The following is a 23750-nucleotide window of genomic DNA, read 5'->3' as shown; positions in this document are numbered from 1 at the left end:
ATTGTTAATTCAATTCTTAAATAGATACAGGGGCTTTTTAGATTTTCTATTTCTTCTTCTGTTAATTTTAGTATGTTGTATTCTTCGAGGAATTTGTACATTTCATTTACGTTGTCAAAGGTAACCCATTAATTTAAAAGGTGTGAAACTAAACCTTAGATATGACAACAGACAGGCCCCAGGACACAGAGTAAATGACAGATGATCAAATATAAGAATGCAGGGCTTCAGAGGCTGAGTCAATTGTTCTCAGTCTGCCACATCCAGATGTATCCTACTTGCAAAAGCCACAGGGAAATTGACAAAGGATCTTTCCCCAAATGACACACACATGCATTTTAAATGCCCACATGCTGCAATATTTAGCATGATCTGGTGACTTAAGAGAAAAAGAGCTGCCCAGGGTAAAAAACGTCAACATTAGCACCAAACTGGAACCTCAGATTTTAGCGATCTTACCTGCCAAAGCCTGAGGCTTTTTGAAAAAACTCGTGGTTCACAAGAAAGAGAAACCCACTCCATTTAGGTTGCCCTGGGAAGTATCCCAGGCTGCTTTCCCCTCAGTTGAGTACAAGAAGCCAGGCCGTCCATGCAGATTATTGCCCCTTGAATCTAGGCCTCGCCATTGGAAGAAAAGTCCCTGAGGACCTTCTCTGCCTGGCCTGACCTACTTAGATGTGATATGCCTAGTGAGAATGGGAATGGAGCTGATGGGGATGGACAAGAAGACAGGCCTGGGGTGGCCCAAGGGAGATGAGCTCACAGGACTTGGCTCAAAACGCCTCTGGGGGAAGGTCTCTCCAGAGGAGAAGCATCTGTTAAATCTGGACACTCAGTGCCCTGCTTAAAATTTTTCAGTGACACCCCTGTGCACTCATGAAATAATCCACACTCCTGCACATGGCCTCCAGGGCACTGCATGACCTGATCGCTCCACGCTTCTTTCCCCATCCTTCCCCTGACCACTGTCTTCCTTGAGTGAGACTGACCTACTTTTACCTGCAAAACGGTAACACGCTCTCCCTTCCCTCGGGGCCTGGCATGGGCTGTTCCGTTTGCCTAAACTCTGCTTTTCCTCTATTTTCACTTGGTTTGTCCTCCTCAATCTTCAGGTCACAGCTTAAAGATCACTTACTCCATAGTGCTTCCCAACACCACAAGTCTGGGGCCCTTGTTAGTGCTTCCACAGCCTGCTGCACTCACTCGTTGCTCTGGAACAACTTGCCTATCCATGTGCCAGCATCCCTCCCTAGTCTGTGAGCTACCTGGCCTCTCCGCTGAGTCCCACAGTCCTATGATCAACTGCCTACTTGATGTCTTCTTTTAGATGCTTATAAGCACGTCGGACCTAACCCGGCCAGCCGATACCAAACTCCCACTGCCCCTCCCAAACGGTTCCTCCCACAGTCTTTCCCATCTCAGCAAACTGCACCTCCATCCATTTAACTGCTCAAGCCAAAAACCTTGGAGTCATCCTTAACTCCTCTCACTTCATCACATCCCACATCTTATCATCAGCAATATACCTTTCCAAATATACCGTCCAGAGTCTGGCCACATCCCGACGAGAAAGTAAGAGAGAAAAACGAGAAAAGCCACTAAATTTTGAGTAATAAGCAAGTTACCGCTGGGGGAAACTGCTGGGGACCCTCTGGGAGACTGTGGTGAACACACCTCAGAATACTCCCACGGAGGATGGGGGATGGGACGTTAAGCCACCAACTCCCATCCCCCAATGGTTAAAGGTTGATCTGAGAGTGTCAATTTCTCCGCACTTCCAGGTTATACCAGAGCTCAGCAAGATGAGCTCTCAGGCAGAGGAGAGGCAAAGAGGCAAGCACCTGTGGTAAAAAGCTGTCAGCAGCACACTCTGAAATGTCTGAAGCTTAAGAAAAACTCAGGTGGACCAAAGAGATGCAAGGTGGGGCATCTACTATATTGGGGAAAAAAGTCTCCTGTAAGAAATCAGAACCCCAGGCATACTGGTACCAAGGCATGGGGGTCTGATTTTTAGTTTGTTTTTTTTGTTTGTTTTTTTGCGGTACGCGGGCTTCTCACTGTTGTGGCCTCTCCCGTGGCAGAGCACAGGCTCTGGACGTGCAGGCTCAGCGGCCATGGCTCACGGGCCCAGCCGCTCCGCGGCATGTGGGATCCTCCCGGACCGGGGCGCGAACCCACGTCCCCTGCGTCGGCAGGCGGACTCTCAACCACTGCGCCACCAGGGAAGCCCGGGGGTCTGATTTTTTATATTCCCTGAATGATACAGAAATCCTCAGCTAAAACTCAGCATAAATATAAGTCTGGATTGTGAAGCTCTTGAGCCTCAGGAGGAACAAAAGCAAAAACGTTGCATAAACATGTAATCCATGACCAGGAGGGTCTGTTGGGGCTTCCACCCGCCCTGCACAGAGTCCACGGACAGCAAGCCAGACCACTGGAAATGACCAGCAGAAAGAGGACAGCTCCAGCCCCTCCCCGCCCCAGCATGGAGCTTCTCCCACGTGGATACAGCAGTTAGAACTGAGAGGACAGTCAGCTCACCAAGGACATGTTAAAAAGAAACATCCCAACACTGAGATATCACTGCACAACTACTAGAATGGCAAAAATCCAAGAGACCGACGACACCAAATGCTGGAGAGCATGTGGAGCAACAGGAACTCTCCCAACTCTGCTGGTGGGGATGCAAAATGAAACAGTCACTGTGCAAGATGACTGGGCGGCTTCTTACAAAACCAAACATACTCTTACCCATGTGGTCCAGCAAACTTGCTCCTTGCTGTTTTCCAAAATTAATTAAACACTTACGTCCACACAAAAACCTTTTCACAGATGTCTGTAGCGGCTTTATTCGTAAGTGCCAAACCTGGAATGAACCAAGTTGAGCTTCAATTGATAAATGGGTAAAAAAACTGTGGCACATCCACACAGTGTAATGTTATTCGGCGCTACAAAGAAATGAGCCATCAAACCATGAGATTTGTTCTACAAAGAAATGAGCTATCAAACCATGAGAAGACATGGAGGAACCTTAAACACATCTTACTAAGTGAAAGAAGCCAATTTAAAAAACTAAATACCTTACGATTCCAACTATATGATATTCTGGAAAAGGAAGAACTAAGGAGATGGTAAAAAGATCAGTGGTTGCCAGGGGCTGGGGCAGGGAGGGGTGAAAAGGTGGAGCACAGAGGATTTTTAGGGCAGTGAAATTATTCTGTACTATCGTACAGAATACTACAATGGTGGATACATGCCATTACACATTTGTCTGAAGCCACAGAACGGACAACACAGAGAGCACCTGAATGTAAACTATGGACTTTGGGTGATAACAATGTGCCCGCGTAGGTCCGTTGGTTGTCATCAATGCCCCACTCCGGTGGAGGATAACTGACAGCAGGGGAGGCTGTGCATCTGTGCGGACTCTGTGCTCTCCGCTGAGTTTGGCTATGAAACTAAAACTGCTCTAAAAGATAAAATTTTTGACACAAAACAGAACAGAACAAAAGGAAATATCTCTTCCCCTCTCTCTCCTTCCCACCGCAACACAGCAGAAAACAAGGAGCAGGAAAGTGTAGGGAGCAGGGCAGTAAGAGGCCACAGCCACCCCCTAAGTCCAGTTCATGCTGGCAAACAAAAGGGGGAACTTCGAATGAAATATGTCAGTTGAAAAATGGCCTGGTGACTAGGCTATTTTAATAGCTCAAGGAGATTGAAGGGTTATGGAATCCAACTGACTTATCAGGTGGCAAGAAGGTGGGATGGGGGTGGGAGGTGTAACAGAGACTGGCTTCATAGTAGCTACTGGAGAAAATAAAATAATTTCATGTTTTGTTTTCTCAATGAGAAAAGACTTCTCAATCAATCAGGCTCCAGAGGCAATTTCTGAGCTCTTTTACAAATCAGATAAATTCTCCCTTGTTTCTACACTGAATGTTTACCCTTATATATACCGCAGGCGCACATACACACACGCACGCGCACACACGCACACACACACACACACACACACACACACACACACACACACAGCTGAGAAAAGCCTGTATGGCTGGCAACATCCTAACACCTGCTCTGGTCTTGTTGGCAGCACACAGGCCATTTCACAAGAATATGCTCTGGCTCTGCTGAGAAGCAGAGTATCAATAACAGTCATAATTACAAAATCTCACACTTCTATTCCATTTTGTTTCAGGAGGTTTAAAACACTTGGCAGACTTTAATTCATTAGCATGGGTACACACACTCACCAACCATGGGAGGAATAGCAATTGTGAGATGCTCCTGCCCAAGCCTGATATGGTGTGATGAGATCCCAGAACGTCTGTCAGACAGTTACACATAGCACCGTGTCCTGCAACTGTTCTGCAAAGGTTGAGACAACTTCCCTCAAGGCTTTCCATGTCCCCAGCGGTCAATGGGCTGCCATATTGGTTTTTTGAGTTTTATCCGAAGTGGTTATTTCTTCTCTACTTGGACTTGGGTCTCATCTCACAGCTTCTAGGGATATGGAAAGACTGACGAGGCCCCCAGAGAATAGTTTTCTAACAATAGTGAGGGTCTTGGTCATGACCCAACCTGCTACAGCATACCCTTCCTCTTGCCCACAAAGCACAGTAGCCCTATCAAGTAAAAACTTGGCCAAGTGCAGCAAAAAATGCCCTGATCCTTATCACTTTCCAGGATCAGAGAGACAGAGATGGAAATGAGTTAAGGCTGGGGGTGGGGGTGTGTTCCCTCACATGCCATGTTTCCCCCCAACCACAGGACCTTTGCATGGGCTGCTCCCTCCACCTGGGACACACCCACCCTCATGCTCTCCCCCTCACTTAATTCCAGCACCTCCTTTACAGCTCAGCACAGGTCACCTCCCCAACTCTGATGCAAACTTGTTAGACACTCTCACAGAAAGAAGCAAGTCCACTTCTCCACATTTTGTTCACTTTGTAACAATTTACTCATTTTTTGAGATTATTTGATTATGATCTGCCCCCATGCCACCTGGACTTTATAATTTCCAATAGAGCAAGGCCTGTGGCTAATTTTGTTCACCAACGTAGCTCCAGAATTTAGCACACTGCCTGGTATGGCAGATACTCAATAAATATTTTAATGAATAAATCAATGAATCCTATTTTACTGAGAAATACAAACACATTCGATAAATACCTGTTGAATAAATTAACCAATATCTTTAAAACTGGCTTAATATTAGTACCTACTTAATATAGGAGCTACCTAATAGAGCTGTTAGAATTACAGTGTTAACGCAGATAAAACCCTTAACAGTGCCTGGCGCATAGCAAGTGACCAGTAAATATGAGTTAATCTTATTGTTCCTATCGGTATCCCCGTAATAGGAAGATACTGTGAATAATTACGCAAAGGGAGTTTTCTTCTTTTTATTTTCTTGTAACCCAGCCCTTCTTTCAGCCTGGGCAACATTTTTCAGATGTGGAAACAGAGGCTCAGAGAGACCCTAAGCTGTGCAGCTGGTATATGGCAGAACCTGGATTCCAATCTACTTCTCTCAGACTCCAGAACACTAGTGTTTAACCCACACTTTCTCAAACCAACCAGCAACTGTCCAATGAATAAACAAACAGAACTTCAACTTTATTCATTTGAAAGATCAGCTTATTTTTTTATCTGTCCTCTGAAGAGAAAATATCATTTTACTGGAGAATTACTGTCATTACAAAAAGTACCTAAAACGATAATAATCCCATGTCCAGCTGCGAAATAAATTCTGCTTTTTTATTACAACACAGACAATGGTGTACTGATGCGTTATTGGAAACAATTATCTCTATCCTTGGTTTGGGCTGTAGCTCACCACAAGTTGCTGCCTCAGCCAATATTACTTAAAGACGGTGACTTTTTGTTTCGTTTTAGTGCATGAAGTGTACTTTAAAAGCAAACAGGAGGCCCTGCTTGAAAACTGGATTACATGTTTCCATTTTAATGTAAACACTTAGCGTCTAACTCTCCACCTCACCACCTCATTAGCATTTGAAGGCAAAGCCCCACTGCAGACAATTACTTCGAAACCTTTTTTAATTTTCAGTCAGAGAAAGCGAAGACAGCAAAATAGAGACCTTAGCTGATAGCTGATCAAATGCAATCATCGTGATGAGGGCTGTGGGGCAAACTGCAGGACAAATGGGAAAATACCAGCTTCAAATCCGTCTCTGCCTCCAGGGAGCTACTCAGGTGCTTATCTGGAATTTTAGAGAATCTTTCAAGTTCTGTTTTGCACATATTGCACCTCCAAAACATACCAATAAATAAAGTGGATTTTATCATGGTCAATTTATTCCCTAAATGACCAAATTTTCCTCTTCTCCATGCTGAGGAGTCACCCCTCTGAGGATACTAGAGAAGCCTCCTTGGCTAAAACCCACAGGGTCAGACGCGAAAGTGCTGTTTGAAGCCCAGTGCTGTCCCCCCCTGGTGACATGGTGTCCTGCCTCCAAAGCCACGGAAAGCAGCCTGCACTCTTCCGGAAAAATATTCAGCCTGTCTGCGCCGCCATCCACCCAGCACGCCAGGTGTGATTGCGGCAATTTAGGCTGCGTGCAGAGTTCTCCATTTCAGGCTGAAATCACGCCAAAGACTCCTGACAAAAGCTACATTCAGCACCTCCGATTCCACATTCCATCCTGCGCATTGTCTGCCATTATCACCCAGGATTCCAAAAGCACTTGGCCGCATTAAGTAAGAGTCGGGAAGGAAAAGCATAGCAAGGGACTGCTTGAGGACGCAAAGCTGGAATAATGAAAAGGGACGCAGCCAGAGACGTCAGCTGAGCTCTGAAAACAGACGCGGCTTAATGAGCAGGAGGGAGGTTGGGTTTCTCCAAAAAGGCAGATTCAACCAGGTAAGAACTAGATCATCACGCTCTACAGACGGGGGTGCACCTTGGTTCAGCACCTTTGGAGGTTTGGCAGTACTCATTAAAACTAAGAAAGGCATGTGCTCTAGGGTCCAGACGTTTCTCTTCCTGGCAACTCTGCTAGAGAAAAATGCAGAGGGATGCAATGCGCACAAGGAGGGATACACAAGGGTTTTCAACACTGAGTTGCTTGTAAGAGCCAAAAGGTGGGAAATGATCTAACATCTGTCTACAGAGGAACAGCCACACTGTGGGATGCTGTGCAGCAGCAAAGCGATTATGCCCTAAGTGCAACTGATAATAATATCCACACATACCTGTCCAGGGCTTGAGATGTTCCAGAAGCTCTCGTAAGTGCCTTCCGTGCGTTAAACCGTTTAATCCTTACAACCGGCCTTGAGTAGTTCTGTAGTTAGGCTCACAGAGCAACTCCAGCACCAAGACGTGAAATGACCTGTTACCCAATGCAAGTCCTTGTGCCCGAGGCACCGTGAGGCCAAACGATACTAAAATGTCCGAGTTTGGAGCAGAGACAGGTTTCCTGCGGGGCCTTACAAGGAGAACTGGGGGGCTCATGCTTTAAAAAGACCCAAACTCCCCAAAGCTTTCAGCAAAGCCCTTTTAGGAAAGGTGAGGGAGGGGCGTGGTTAGTTGCTGCAGACTTCTTGGTGGCAGATCCTTTGTTCTTGAGGCCAGGTCCCAATGTTCCATAAACCTCCACCAAAACAAATGTTACCCTCTGTTCTGACAAGAGAGGGAAAGGTCCCAAGGCTCAACTTTCACCTCCGAGGTCCAGGCCCCCGGCTAAGTGGGGGGGCGGGGGGGAGGGTCCCTGCGCAGGCCAGTCTTCCCGCCTGTGCCTAGGCCTAGCTGGCGGCGCCCTCAGGGCCAGACCCCAGACCCTGCCCAGCCGTCATCACTGAGGGAGCCAGGCGCCCGAGACCCCGCCGGCTCTCGGCCTCCTCAGGCTGCCCAAAGTGGGGCCGCGCCCGAGGACCGCCACCCACGGAGACCACCGCCGCCATTAGGTCGCGGAAGTGGGGAAGCGGGGGAGGTTCGCGGCTGCTCCGAGGCCTGTCCCCGGGCCCCTCAGCTCACCCGCTGGCCGGAGGCCAGAGGGCCCCGGGGAGAAGGCGGCGATCCGCCTCGTACCGCAGTCTCTGCCGGAGAGACCCCTGCGAGGCTGGGACCAGGACCACTAACCTCCAAGCTAACGGTCTCGTGCTCGCCGTAAAGGTTGCGGGCTAACGCTCTCGCGCTAACGGTCTCGCGATAACACTAACAGCGGAGCACCTGCCCCGCCCCTGTTACACACCTGCCCAGGATCACGCAAGTCCGCAGGGCATTTAAACTCACGCCAGCTGGATCCAAAAGTCATAGTGCCTGCCTCTCAAGGAATTTTAAAACAGATTTTTGCCCTTTAAATTAAAAAAAAAAAAAAGAAAGAAAGAAAAGCATGATGCTGTGGGACTATACCTACAATCTGCATCTGCCAGCTGCAGTCTCAGGTGCCGAAGAGCCTCGTGGCCTGTGGCCTCTCGTTGCTTAAATGGCGTCGAATGAACTTGGCCACCAGACGCCACTCTCTCACTCCTTCCTCTGCTTCCCGGGCTCATCATTCCCTTCCCATAGCACATTATTATGTTTAGGTATGTTCATTCATTCAGTCAAGTCGCAGTCAAGTTTGTCGCCCTGGGGGCCCTTTTGTTTCTTCAACATGTGCCCTGCGCCAAACCGGAAGTGGGGGGGAGGGAGTACCTGGAAGGGTGGATTTTGGAGTCTGACAGCCCTAGGTTTGAATCTGTGCTCTGCCTGTGTGTCCTTGGGCAAGTGACTTCGCCTTTGTGAGCCTCATTTTCCTCATCTGTTAAACGGGGACGTTAATAGTTCCTACCTCATGGGTTGTGAGGATAATGTTTGGGAAATGTTTAGCATAATTCTTGGTACATGGTAAGCTTCTCTCTGATCCATACTGAGAGGGGGGAAAAATCACATTTTCTTATGCCTTCCTTCTCTGGGATGCACCTGGCTCTACCCAAAGGAGGAAAAGTAGCAGATTCAGTTCAACATATAACATTTACTGACCACCATCCAGTCTACAACTCCTCTTCCTGTTGGCACTTGGACTTCCATTTTGGAAACTCTCCCACTGAGAGTGGTTCTGGGATGAGTGTCCCTGCCCACTGTTGAAACCCATAAGGGGACAGGAGAATGACACAGTTTCCTCTAGTCACCTGCTTTCCCCAGAGGCTTGGAATCTTGAGCTGGTCATGAAAGGATGTAGAGATGGTTGAGGCTGTGAACTGGACAATTTCTGCCGATGGACATGTGCTATAATTCTTTTATTTTTTTTTTTATATATTTTTTTTAATTAATAGTATAGTTTTAATTTAATCTCTTAGTTTTGAGAAATGTACCATGGTTTTGTATGATGTTAATATGAGAGAAGGCTCAATTAAAGCATATAGGAATTCTCTACTGTACTTGTAACTCTTCAATCTAAAATTATTTCAAAATAAAATATTCTCTGAAATTTTAAAATAATATCAAGTCCAAGATTTTACAAAATTGGGATATTGAGTGATAAGTGTGCCAAAAGTCACGTACATTCCTATAGCCACACACTAGATTTCCCCCACAGCTTTCTTGGTATAGACCCATTATACCCTTGGAAGTCAGATAAACCTAGGCTCAATCCCTGGCTCCACCACTTGCTAGCTGTAAAAATTTAAGCAAGTAACTGACTCCTCTAAGACTATTTTTCTTTAATGGGATGATGATGAGGTACCAGTTTTGAGGGCTTAGATAAGATAACAGCCTAGGGCCTGCCACATAGTAATTCCTTGAATTGTCACTTTCAGCCCTCCAGGATGGCACTTGGAGAAAATTGCTCTCCCCATCCCTTCTTTTTTTTTTTTTTTTTTTTAAACATCTTTATTGGGGTATAATTGCTTTACAATGGTGTGTTAGTTTCTGCTTTATAACAAAGTGAATCAGCGATACATATACATATGTTCCCATATGTCTTCCATCTTGCATCTCCCTCCCTCCCACTCTCCCCATCCCACCCTTCCAGGCTGTCACAAAGCACCAAGCTAATATCCCTGTGCCTTGCGGCTGCTTCCCCCCAGCTATCTACCTTACTACGTTTGTTAGTGTGTATATGTCCATGACTCTCTCTCGCCCTGTCAAAACTCACCCTTCCCCCTCCCCATATCCTCAAGTCCGTTCTCCAGTAGGTCTGCGTCTTTATTCCTATCTTACCCCTAGGTTCTTCATGACATTTTTTTCCCTTAAATTCCATATATATGTGTTAGCATACGGTATTTGTCTTTTTCTTTCTGACTTACTTCACTCTGTATGACAGACTCTAGTTCTATCCATCTCATTACAAATAGCTCAATTTCATTTCTTTTTAAGGCTGAGTAATATTCCATTGTGTATATGTGCCACATCTTCTTTATCCATTCATCCGATGATGGGCGCTTAGGTTGTTTCCATGTCCTGGCTATTGTAAATAGAGCTGCAATGAACATTTTGGTACATGACTCTTTTTGAATTTTGGTTTTCTCAGGGTATATGCCAAGTAGTGGGATTGCTGGGTCATATGGTAATTCTATTTGTAGTTTTTTAAGGAACCTCCATACTGTTCTCCAGAGTGGCTGAACCAATTCACATTCCCACCAGCAGTGCAAGAGTGTCCCCTTTTCTCCACACCCTCTCCAGCATTTATTGTTTCTAGATTTTTTGATGATGGCCATTCTGACTGGTGTGAGATGATATCTCATTGTAGTTTTGATTTGCATTTCTCTAATGATTAATGATGTTGAGCATTCTTTCATGTGTTTGTTGGCATTCTGTATATCTTCTTTGGAGAAATGTCTATTTAGGTCTTCTGCCCATTTTTGGATGGGGTTGTTTGTTTTTTTGTTATTGAGCTGCATGAGCTGCTTGTAAATTTTGGAGATTAATCCTTTGTCAGTTGCTTCATTTGCAAATGTTTTCTCCCATTCTGAGGGTTGTCTTTTGGTCTTGGTTATGGTTTCCTTTGCTGTGCAAAAGCTTTGAAGTTTCATTAGGTCCCATTTGTTTATTTTTGTTTTTATTTCCATTACTCTAGGAGGTGGGTCAGAAAGGATCTTGCTGTGATTTATGTCATAGAGTGTTCTTCCTATGTTTTCTTCTAAGAGTTTGATAGTTTCTGGCCTTACATTTAGGTCTTTAATCCATTTTGAGCTTATTTTTGTGTATGGTGTTAGGGAGTGATCTAATCTCATACTTTTACATGTACCTGTCCAGTTTTCCCAGCACCATTTATTGAAGAGGCTGTCCTTTCTCCACTGTACATTCCTGCCTCCTTTATCAAAGATAAGGTGTCCATATGTGCGTGGGTTTATCTCTGGGCTTTCTATCCTGTTCCACTGATCTATCTTTCTGTTTTTGTGCCAGTACCATACTGTCTTGATTACTGTTGCTTTGTAATATAGTCTAAAGTCAGGGAGCCTTATTCCTCCAGCTCCTTTTTTCGTTCTCAAGATTGCTTTGGCTATTCGGGGTCTTTTGTGTTTCCATACAAATAGCGAAATTTTTTGTTCTAGTTCTGTGAAAAATGCCAGCGGTAGTTTGATAGGGATTGCACTGAATCTGTAGATTGCTTTGGGTAGTAGAGTCATTTTCACAATGTTGATTCTTCCCATCCAAGAACATGGTATATCTCTCCATCTATTTGTGTCATCTTTAATTTCTTTCATCAGTGTCTTATAATTTTCTGCATACAGGTCTTTCGTATCCTTAGGTAGGTTTATTCCTAGATATTTTATTCTTTTTGTTGCAATGGTAAATGGGAGTGTTTTCTTGATTTCACTTTCAGATTTTTCATCATTAGTATATAGGAATGCCAGAGATTTCTGTGCATTAATTTTGTATCCTGCTACTTTACCAAATTCATTGATTAGCTCTAGTAGTTTTCTGGTAGCATCTTTAGGATTCTCTATGTATAGTATCATGTCATCTGCAAACAGTGACAGCTTTACTTCTTCTTTTCCGATTTGGATTCCTTTTATTTCCTTTTCTTCTCTGATTGCTGTGGCTAAAACTTCCAAAACTATGTTGAATAAGAGTGGTGAGAGTGGGCAACCTTGTCTTGTTCCTGATCTTAGTGGAAATGCTTTCAGTTTTTCACCATTGAGGATGATGTTTGCTGTGGGCTTGTCATATATGGCTTTTATTATGTTTAGGAAAGTTCCCTCTATGCCTACTTTCTGGAGGGTTTTTATCATAAATGGGTGTTGAATTTTGTCGAAAGCTTTCTCTGCATCTATTGAGATGATCATATGGTTTTTCTCCTTCAATTTGTTAATATGGTTTATCACATTGATAGATTTGCGTATATTGAAGAATCCTTGCATTCCTGGAATAAACCCCACTTGATCATGGTGTATGATCCTTTTAATGTGCTGTTGGATTCTGTTTGCTAGTATTTTGTTGAGGATTTTTGCATCTATGTTCATCAGTGATATTGGCCTGTAGTTTTCTTTCTTTGTGACATCCTTGTCTGGTTTTGGTATCAAGGTGATGGTGGCTTCGTAGAAGGAATTTGGGAGTGTTCCTCCCTCTGCTATATTTTGGAAGAGTTTGAGAAGGATAGGTGTTAGCTCTTCTCTAAACGTTTGATAGAATTCACCTGTGAAGCCATCTGGTCCTGGGCTTTTGTTTGTTGGAAGGTTTTTAATCACAGTTTCAATTTCAGTGCTTGTGATTGGTCTGTTCATATTTTCTATTTCTTCCTGATTCAGTCTTGGCAGGTTGTGCATTTCTAAGAATTTGTCCATTTCTTCCAGATTGTCCATTTTATTGGCATAGAGTTGCTTGTAGTAATCTCTCATGATTTTTTTTATTTCTGCAGTGTCAGTTGTTACTTCTCCTTTTTCATTTCTAATTCTATTGATTTGAGTCTTCTCCCTTTTTTTCTTGATGAGTCTGGCTAGTGGTTTATCTATTTTGTTTATCTTCTCAAAGAACCAGCTTTTAGTTTTCTTGATCTTTGCTATTGTTTCCTTCATTTCTTTTTCATTTATTTCTGATCTGATTTTTATGATTTCTTTCCTTCTGCTAGCTTTGGGGTTTTTTTGTTCTTCTTTCTCTAATTGCTTGAGGTGCAAGGTTAGGTTGTTTATTCGAGATGTTTCCTGCTTCTTAAGGTGGGCTTGTATTGCTATAAACTTCCCCCTTAGAACTGCTTTTGCTGCATCCCATAGGTTTTGGGTCGTTGTGTCTCCATTGTCATTTGTTTCTAGGTATTTTTTTATTTCCTCTTTGATTTCTTCAGTGATCACTTCATTATTAAGTAGTGTATTGTTTAGCCTCCATGTGTTTGTATTTTTTACAGATCTTTTCCTGTAATTGATATCTAGTCTCATGGCGTTGTGGTCGGAAAAGATACTTGATACAATTTCAGTTTTCTTAAATTTACCAAGGCTTGATTTGTGACCCAAGATATGATCTATCCTGGAGAATGTTCCATGAGCACTTGAGAAAAATGTGTATTCTGTTGTTTTTGGATGGAGTGTCCTATAAATATCAATTAAGTCCATCTTGTTTAATGTATCATTTAAAGCTTGTGTTTCCTTATTTATTTTCATTTTGGATGATCTGTCCATGGGTGAAAGTGGGGTGTTAAAGTCCCCTACTATGAATGTGTTACTGTCGATTTCCCCTTTTATGGTTGTTAGTATTTGCCTTATGTATTGAGGTGCTCCTATGTTGGGTGCATAAATATTTACAATTGTTATATCTTCTTCTTGGATCGATCCCTTGATCATTATGTAGTGTCCTTCTTTGTCCCTTTTAATAGTCCTTATTTTAAAGTCTATTTTGTCTGATATGAGAATTGCTACTCCAGCTTTCTTTTGGTTTCCATTTGCATGGAATATCTTTTTCCATCCCCTTACTTTCAGTCTGTATGTGTCTCTAGTTCTGAAGTGGGTCTCTTGTAGACAGCATATATAAGGGTCTTGTTTTTGTATCCATTCAGCCAATCTGTGTCTCTTGGTGGGAGCATTTAGTCCATTTACATTTAAGGTAATTATCGATATGTATGTTCCTATTTCCATTTTATATATTGTTTTGGGTTCGCTACTATAGGTCATTTCCTTCTCTTGTGTTTCGTGTCTAGAGAAGTTCCTTTAGCATTTGTTGTAAAGCTGGTTTGGTGGTGCTGAACTCTCTCAGCTTTTGCTTGTCTGTAAAGGTTTTAATTTCTCCATCAAATGTGAATGAGATCCTTGCTGGGTAGAGTAGTCTTGGTTGCAGGCTATTCGCCTTCATCACTTTCAGTATGTCCTGCCACTCCCTTCTGGCTTGTAGGGTTTCTGCTGAGAGATCAGCTGTTAACCTTATGGGGATTCCCTTGTGTGTTATTTGTTGTTTTTCCCTTGCTGCTTTTAATATGCTTTCTTTGTATTTAATTTTTGACAGTTTGATTAATATGTGTCTTGGCGTGTTTCTCCTTGTATTTATCCTGTATGGGATCCTCTGTGCTTCCTGGACTTGATTAACTATTTCCTTTCCCATATTAGGGAAGTTTTCAACTATAATCTCTTCAAATATTTTCTCAGTCCCTTTCTTTCTTTCTTCTTCTTCTGGAACCCCTATAATTCGAATGTTGGTGCGTTTCATGTTGTCCCAGAGGTCTCTGAGACTGTCCTCAGTTCTTTTCATTCTTTTTTCTTTATTCTGCTCTGCAGTAGTTATTTCCACTACTTTATCTTCCAGGTCACTTATCCGTTCTTCTGCCTCAGTTATTCTGCTATTGATCCTATCTAGAGTGATTTTAATTTCATTTATTGCATTGTTCATCGTTGCTTGTTTCATCTTTAGTTCTTGTAGGTCCTTGTTAACTGTTTCTTGCATTTTGTCCATTCTACTTCCAAGATTTCGGATCATCCTTACTATCATTATTCTGAATTCTTTTTCAGGTAGATTGCCTATTTCCTCTTCATTTGTTAGGTCTGGTGGGTTTTTATCTTGCTCCTTCATCTGCTGTGTGTTTTTCTGTCTTCTCATTTTGCTTATCTTACTGTGTTTGGGGTCTCCTTTTTGCAGGCTGCACTTTCGTAGTTCCTGTTGTTTTTGATGTCTGTCTCCAGTGGCTAAGGTTGTTTCAGTGGGTTGTGTAGGCTTCCTGGTGGAGGGGACTAGTGCCTGTGTTGTGCTGGATGAGGCTGGATCTTGTCTCTCTAGTGGGCAGGTTCACGTCTGGTGGTGTGTTTTGGGGTGTCTGTGGCCTTATTATGATTTTAGGCAGCCTCTCTGCTAATGGGTGGGGTTGTGTTCCTGTTTTGCTAGTTGTTTGGCATAGGTTGTCCAGCACTGTGGCTTGCTGGTCGTTGAGTGAAGCTGGGTGCTGGTGTTAAGATGGAGGTCTCTGGGATATTTCCACCGTTTAATATTATGTGGAGCTGGGAGGTCTCTTGTTGACCAGTGTCCTGAAGTTGGCTCTCCTACCTCAGAGGCAGAGCCCTGACTCCTGGCTGGAGCACCAAGAGCCTTTCATCCACACGGCTCAGAATAAAAGGGAGAAAAAGTAGGGAGAATTAGTAGAAGTATGAGTAAAGAAAGAAGGAAAAGAGGAAAGGAAGGAAGGAAGAAAGAAGCAAAGAAGGAAAGAAAGGAGGGAGGGAGGGAGGGAGGGAGGAAGGAAGGAAGGAGGGAAAGAAGGAAAAAAGACAGAAAGAAAGATGATACAGTAAAAATAAAATAAAGTATAATATAGTTATTGAATTAAAAAATATTTAGGAAAAAAAAAAGGGACGGATAGAACCTTAGGACAAATGTTGGAAGCAAAGCTATACAGAGAAAATCTTACACAGAAGCATACACATACACCTTCACAAAAAGAGGTAAAGGGGGAAAAATCATAAATCCTGCTCCCTGAGACCACCTCCTCAATTTGGGGTGATTCGTTGTCTAAAGGAGGGAAGGAAGGAAGGAAAGAAAGAACGAAGGTAAAGTATAATAAAGTTATTACAATTAAACTTAATTATTAAGAAAAAGAATTTTTAAAAAAAAGTCATGGACGGATAGAGCCCTAGGACAAATGGTGGAAGCAAGAGTATACAGACAAGATCTCACACAGAAGCATACACGTACAGATTCACAAAAAGAGGAAAAGGGAAAAAAAATCATAGATCTCGCTCCTAAATTCCACCTCTTCAATTTGGGATCATTCCTTGTCTATTCAGGTATTCCACAGATGCAGGGTATATCAAGTTGATTGTGGAGCTTTAATCCGCTGCTTCTGTGGCTGCTGGGAGAGATTTCCCTTTCTCTTCTTTGTTCTCACAGCTCACAGGAGCTCAGCTTTGGATTTGGCCCTGCCTCTGCGTGTAGGTCGCTGGAGGGCGTCTGTTTTTTCGCTCAGACAGGACGGGGTTAAAGGAGCCGCTGATTCGGGGCCTCCGGCTCACTCAGGCCGGGGGTTGGGGGATGGGGGAAGGAGGGGCACTGCGTGCGGGGCCGGCCTGCGCCGGCAGAGGCAGCGTGACGTTGCGGCAGAGGCCGGCGTGACGTTGCACCAGCCTGAGGCCCGCCGTGCGTTGTCCCGGGGAAGTTGTCCCTGGATCCCGGGAACCTGGCAGTGGCGGGCTGCACAGGCTCCGCGGAAGAGGGGTGTGGAGAGTGACCTGTGCTCGCACACAGGCCCCTTGGTGGCGGCAGCAGCAGCCTTAGCGTCTCCCGCCCGTCTCTGGGGTCCGCGGTTTTAGCCGCGGCTCGCGCCCGTCTCTGGGGTTTGCGCTTTCAGCCGCGGCTCGCGCCCGTCTCGGGGGCTCGCGCCCTCAGCCGCGGCTCGCGCCCGTCTCTGGGGTTCGCGCTTTTAGCCGCGGCTCGCACCCGTCTCTGGAGTTCCTTTAAGCAGCGCTCTTAAACCCCTCTCCTCGCGCACCAGGAGACAAAGAGGGAAGAAAAAGTCTCTTGCCTCTTCGGCCGGTGCAGGCTTTTCCCCGAACTCCCTCCCGGCTAGTCGTGGTGCACTAACCCCTTCAGGCTATGTTCAAGCCGCCAACCCCAGTCCTCTCCCTGAGCTCCGTCCAAAACCAAAACCCGAGCCTCAGCTCGCAGCCCCGCCCGCCCCCCCGGCGGGTGAGCAGACAAGCCTCTCGGGTTGGTGAGTGCTGGTTGGCACCGATCGTCTGTGCAGGAATCTCCCCGCTTTGCCCTCCGCACCCGTCGCTGTGCACTACTCCGCGGTCCCGAAACTCCCCCCTCTGCCTCCCGCAGTCTCCGCCCGCGGAGGGGCTTCCTAGTGTGTGGAAACTTTTCCTCCTTCACAGCTCCCTCCCACTGGTGCAGGTGCCGTCCTTATTCTTTTGTCTCTGTTTTTTCTTTTGCCCTACCCAGTTACGTGGGGAGTTTCTTGCCTTTTGGGAGGTCTGAGGTCTTCTGCCAGCCTTCAGTAGGAGTTCTGTAGGAGTTGTTCCACGTGTGGATGTATTTCTGGTGTATCCGTGGGGAGGAAGGCGATCTCCGCGTCTTACTCTTCCGCCATCTTCAAGGTGCCCCTGTGCTATAATTCTTGATGCTTATTCCCTTGCAAGCCTGGTCCTCCAGCCCATCATTCATTCCATACATCCCATAGACTTCCACATATTCTCTTTTAGTTGAAGGAAGCTGGAGTTAGGTTTGTGTCCCTTGCCACCAAGAATGTTGGCTGACCTACTATCCACAAGATGCTGTGGATGTGGGAACTAACACGATGTCATCAGTCCCTGTGCTCAAGTCGTCCACAGCCTTGCAGGGAAGTTCAGAGCACTCTCATTAGGCGCGTGGTTAGGTAGTATTCATCCTCTCCACCTCCCAAAAAAGGCAGTATCTGAGTGGAGCTGAGATGAGAGAGAAGGTCAGGAGAGTCATGACTGAACCAATGATACTTGATTTCTCTGCATACTACGACCCCATTCTAGAGACCAGAGACCATACGCAAGCTTAATCTTATGGGCCTATTTAGAAGTCTGGCTAATTAATGGCTGTAAAAGCAGTTTGGACTTTGCAAGTCTTTTTAATATGCCTCATTTAGTCATAATGGGCTCGAGACTGCCTCTGGCATCTTCAAGAAAATTAAAAATCCAGTAGGCAGTGGAAGTGCCTCTACCTGGTTTTCCTATTAGTTTTATTTTTATTATGATTGCAAATAGCGGCATTTTTTTTTAGCCAGCAGTGTGCTGGCTCCTTCCTCGTGGTATTAAACTCTCACCAAATGGAGGGGAGCTGCAGGGCTCCTGAACACGTGACCCACTACAAAGGGAAACACCGTGTATTACTCTCCAGCTTGACAATACAAGTCCTAATTGATCTCTGTCTAATCCTTGGCTCCAGACAAGCAGGTGTCTGATATGTGTGGGCTGGACGAGATTTGGTATTCTGGAAGTCTGGGATGGCACGTGGTGTAGAAAGGTGACAGCAGATAAACTGGGCAGAGGAGGCACAACTAACAATAGTAATAACAATAATGACTCCATCCATTATTTGCAAATAATCATAATACTGCTACCAACTGAACAGAAAAAAACTGTAGTGACATCAAGAAGTTCCTGGCATCTCCAATGAGAATCAAAGGATTACGATCAAGGATGATATGCCCAGGAATGAAACCCAGTCTGTACCACTTCAGCACAGATAACTGCTACCACTACTCATTACAGACACTTCAGTTAATACTAGCGCCTCCGGGCTTGAAATACCACCCCCTGCCAGTGCCTCTCCTAAAAACCTGGGTGTGTCTGCCACCATGCTCACTCAAAGATGGAGTTCACCCATACCTGCTTACCAACACCGCTCATCTCCAAACTGAAGTTTTGCATAGGTGAATCAAATTGGTGGGACAAGGGCAGTGGGAGTGGTCTGCCCCTGATGCAAAGAGTAAGAGAGTGCATGGTTGAAAGAGAATTTAAATGCAATATAATAAGACTGACGACAATCACCCAGCTTTATACTTTTACCACGAGACAGTAATTCTAAACAATGTCAAAGATATAATACATCTCTGGGTGGCACACCCCTCCTCCTTATATGCCATGAGATTAGTTTACATTTTTGTGCCCCAGCTGCAAAAGAGGGATGCATTTGTCAACGGGGATAACAACAGAACCTACCTCATAGGGTTGTTGTGAAAAAAATGAATCAATATTGTAAAAAGGTCATTTCTCATCAAATTTGATCTAGAGACAGTAATCCTAATAAAAATTCCAGCAAGTTTTCGTTTTGATGGAAACATACAAGGTAACACTAAAATATATGTACAAAATGAAAGAGTCAAAATTATCACAAAGAAGAACAAAGTCAGATGACTTTCACTACTGGATATCAGGAGTTATTATCAAGCCATAGAAATTAAGGGAGCATGCTTTGATACAAGAAAGATAAATAGACCAGTGAAACAGCAGCGAGAGCTCAGAAACAAATCCACACATGTAAAAACACTTGATTTATAACAAAGGTGCCACAGGAGAGCCACAGGGAAACAATGGCTTTTTCAATAAATGGTGCTATGTCAACTGGCGATCCATATGAAATAATCTGAATCCTGATCCCTAACTCATAATATACACAAAAATCAATTCCAGGTGGATTGGAAATCTGAATGTGAAAGGGAAAAAAAGATAAAGTTTCTAAAAGACAATATGGGAGCATATCTTGAGCTTGAAATACACAAACAAATTCTTAAACAAGACAATGGAACCAGGATGGGTGACTCCCCACTGTGCATTTGGTTCTGCATAAGAGGGAATCCACAAATCAAACTCCTTATCTAAGTCCCATCACTTAAAGTTTCACTGCCTAAGAAGCTTTTAAAATCACAGAATGTTCAGGCTGCAGCATTCCAAAGGAAGAGGGAATTCCCCATGTGCTCTCCATGGGAAGCATCTATGTGTGGGCTACTTTTAGAGAGGCAGCGACTCTGATGTCATATATAGTGATTGTTTACTACATGCCAGGCACTGTGTAAAGCATTTTGCAATCATTTTCTTATTTATCTGTTTTTCAGCCAGTGGTTGATGCCTACCAGTTGGTGACCATGGAAATCACAACACTCCCTCCACTACCTCACCCCTCACCATCTGAAATTTTTAATTTATAAACTTAAGACCCGAAGAATCAATCATGAAATTGAAGTTTAAATGAGTGCTTCCTGCTTGTTTTGTTCAATTTACAGTAAACCTTAACATCAAGTTGATGACTTCAACTTTCAGAAATACATTCCCCACATTCAAAGAAAGACAGACAAAATGAAAAGGCAGAGGACTATGTAGCAGATGAAAGAACAAGATAAAACCTCAGAAAAACAATTAAATGAAGTGGAGATAGGCAACCTTCCAGAAAAAGAATTCAGAATAATGACAGTGAAGATGATCCAGGACCTCAGAAAAAGAATGGAGGCAAAGATCGAGAAGATGCAAGAAATGTTTAACAAAGACTTAGAAGAATTAAATAACAAACACCTAGAAGAATTAAAGAACAACCAAACAGAGACGAACAATACAATAACTGGAATGAAAAATACACTAGAAGGAATCAATAGCAGAATAACTGAGTCAGAAGAATGGATAAGTGACCTGGAAGACAGACTGGTGGAATTCATTGCCGCAGAACAGAATAAAGAAAAAAGAATGAAAAGAAATGAAGACATCCTGAGACCTATGGGACAACATTAAATGCACCAACATTCACAATATAGGGGTCCCAGATGGAGAAGAGAGAGAGAAAGGACCAGAGAAAATATTTGAAGGGATTATAGTCGAAAAGTTCCGTAACATGGGAAAGGAAATAGCCACCCAAGTCCAGGAAGCGCAGAGAGTCCCAGACAGGATAAACCCAAGGAGAAACACACCGAGACACATAGTAATCAAACTGACAAAAATTAAAGACAAAGAAAAATTATTAAAAGCAACAAGGGAAAAACGACAAATAACATACAAGGGAATTCCCATAAGGTTAACAGCTGATTTCTCAGCAGAAACTCTACAAGCCAGAAGGGAGTGACACGATATATTTAAAGTAATGAAAGGGAAGAACCTACAACCAATATTACTCTACCTGGCAAGGATCTCATTCAGATTCAACGGAGAAATCAAAAGCTTTACAGACAAGCAAAAGCAAAGAGAATTCAGCACCACCAAACCAGCTCTAAGACAAATGCTAAAAGAACCTCTAAGTGGGAAACACAAGAGAAGAAGAGGACCTACAAACACAAACCCAAAACAATTAAGAAAATCGTAATAGGAACACACATAGCGATATTTACCTTAAATGTGAATAGATCAAATGCTCCATTGGATCAAATGCTCCAATGGATCAGGCTCGCTGAATGGATACAAAAACAAGACCCATATATATGCTGTCTACAAGAGACCCACTTCAGACCTAGGGACACATACAGACTGAAAGTGAGGGGATGGAAAAAGATATTCCATGCAAATGGACATCAAAAGAAAGCTGGAGTAGCAATACTCATATCAGATAAAATAGACTTTAAAATAAAGAATGTTATAAGAGTCAAGGGAGGACACTACATAATGATCAAGGGATCAATCCAAGAAGAAGATATAACAATTATAAATATATATGCACCCAACAGAGGAGCACCTCAATACATAAGGCAACTGCTAACAGCTATAAAAGAGGAAATCGACAGTAACACAATAATAGTGGGGGACTTTAACACCTCACTTACACCAATGGACAGATCATCCAGACAGAAAATTAATAAGGAAACACAAGCTTTAAATGATACAACAGGCCAGATAGATTTAATTGATATTTATAGGACACTCCATCTGAAAACAGCAGATAACACTTCCTTCTCAAGTGCTCATGGAACATTCTCCAGGATAGATCACACCTTGGGTCACAAATCAAGCCTTGGTAAATTTAAGAAAATTGAAATCATATCAAGCATCTTTTCCAACCACAATGCTATGAGATTAGAAATAAATTACAGGGGAAAAAAACGTAAAAAACACAAACACATGGAGGCTAAACAATACATTACTAAATAACCAAGAGATCACTGAAGAAATCAAAGAGGAAATCAAAAAATTCCTAGAGACAAATGACAATGAAAATACAATGATCCAAAACCTATGGTATGCAGCAAAAGCAGTGCTAAGAGGGAAATTTATAACAATACAATCCTACCTCAAGAAACAAGAAAAATCTCAAATAAACAATCTAACCTTACACGTAAAGGAACTAGAGAAAGAAGAACAAACAAAACCCAAAGTTAGTAGAAGGAAAGAAATCATAAAGATCAGAGCAGAAATAAATGAAATATAAACAAAGGAAACAATAGCAAAGATCAATAAAACTGAAAGCTGGTTCTTTGAGAAGATAAACAAAATTAATAAACCTTTAGCCAGACTCATCAAGAAAAAGAGGGAGAGGATTCAAATCAATAAAATTAGAAATGAAAAAGGAGAAGTTACAACAGATACCGCAGAAATACAAAGCATCCCAAGAGACTACTACAAGCAACTCTATGCCAATAAAATGGACAACCTGGAAGAAATGGACAAATTCTTAGGGAGGTATAACCTTCCAAGACTGAACCAGGAAGAAACAGAAAATATGAACAGACCAATCACAAGTAATGAAATTGAAACTGTGATTAAAAATCTTCCAACAAACAAAAGTCCAGGACCAGATGGCTTCACAGGCGAATTCTATCAAACATTTAGAGAAGAGTTAACACCCACCCTTCCCAAACTCTCCAAAAAATTTGCGGAGGAAGGGACACTCCCAAACTCATTCTGCAAGGCCATCATCACCCTGATACCAAAACCAGACAAAGATACTACAAAAAAAAGAAAATTACAGACCAATATCACTGCTGAATATAGATGCAAAAATCCTCAACAAAATACTAGCAAACAGAATCCAACAACACATTAAAAGAATCATACACCATGATCAAGTGGGATTTATCCCAGGGATGCAAGGATTCTTCAGTATATGCAAATCAGTCAATGTGATAAACCATATTAACAAACTGAAGGATAAAAACCACACGATCATCTCAATAGATGCCAAAAAACCTTTCAACAAAATTCAACACCCATTTATGATAAAAACTCTCCAGAAAGTGGGTATAGATGTTACCTACCTCAACATAATGAAGGCCATATACGACAAACCCACAGCAAACATCATTCTCAATGGTGAAAAACTGAAAGCATTTCCTCTAAGATCAGGAATAAGGCAAGGATGTCCACTCTTGGCACTGCTATTCAGCATAGTTTCAGAAGTCGCAGCTATGGCAATCAGAGAAGAAAAAGAAATAAAATGAATACAAATTGGAAAAGAAGCAAAACTGTCACTGTTTGCAAATGACCTGATACTATACATAGAAAATCCTAAAGATGCCACCAGAAAACTGCTAGAGCTAATCAATGAATTTGGTAAAGTTACAGGATACAAAATTAATGCACAGAAATCTCTTGCATTCCTATACACTAACAATGAAAGATCAGAAAGGAAATTAAGAAAGCAATCCCATTCACCATTGCAACAAAAAGAATAAATACCTAGGAATAAACCTACTTCAGGAGGTAAAAGACTGGTACTCGAAAAACTATAACACACTGATGAAAGAAATCAAAGATGACACAAACAGATGGAGAGATATACCATGTTCTTGGATTGGAAGAATCAATATTGTGAAAATGACTATACTACCCCAAGCAATCTACAGATTTAATGCAATCCCTATCAAATTACCAATGGCATTTTTTACAGAACTAGAACAAAAAATCTTAAAATTTATATGGAGACACAAAAGACCCCAAATAGCCAAAGCAGT

The sequence above is a fragment of the Phocoena sinus genome, chromosome 14 (assembly GCF_008692025.1).
Source record: "Phocoena sinus isolate mPhoSin1 chromosome 14, mPhoSin1.pri, whole genome shotgun sequence".
Taxonomy (NCBI): Eukaryota; Metazoa; Chordata; class Mammalia; order Artiodactyla; family Phocoenidae; genus Phocoena; species Phocoena sinus.
The sequence above is the reverse complement of the archived record's forward strand: the minus strand, read 5'-3'. Positions refer to the sequence as shown.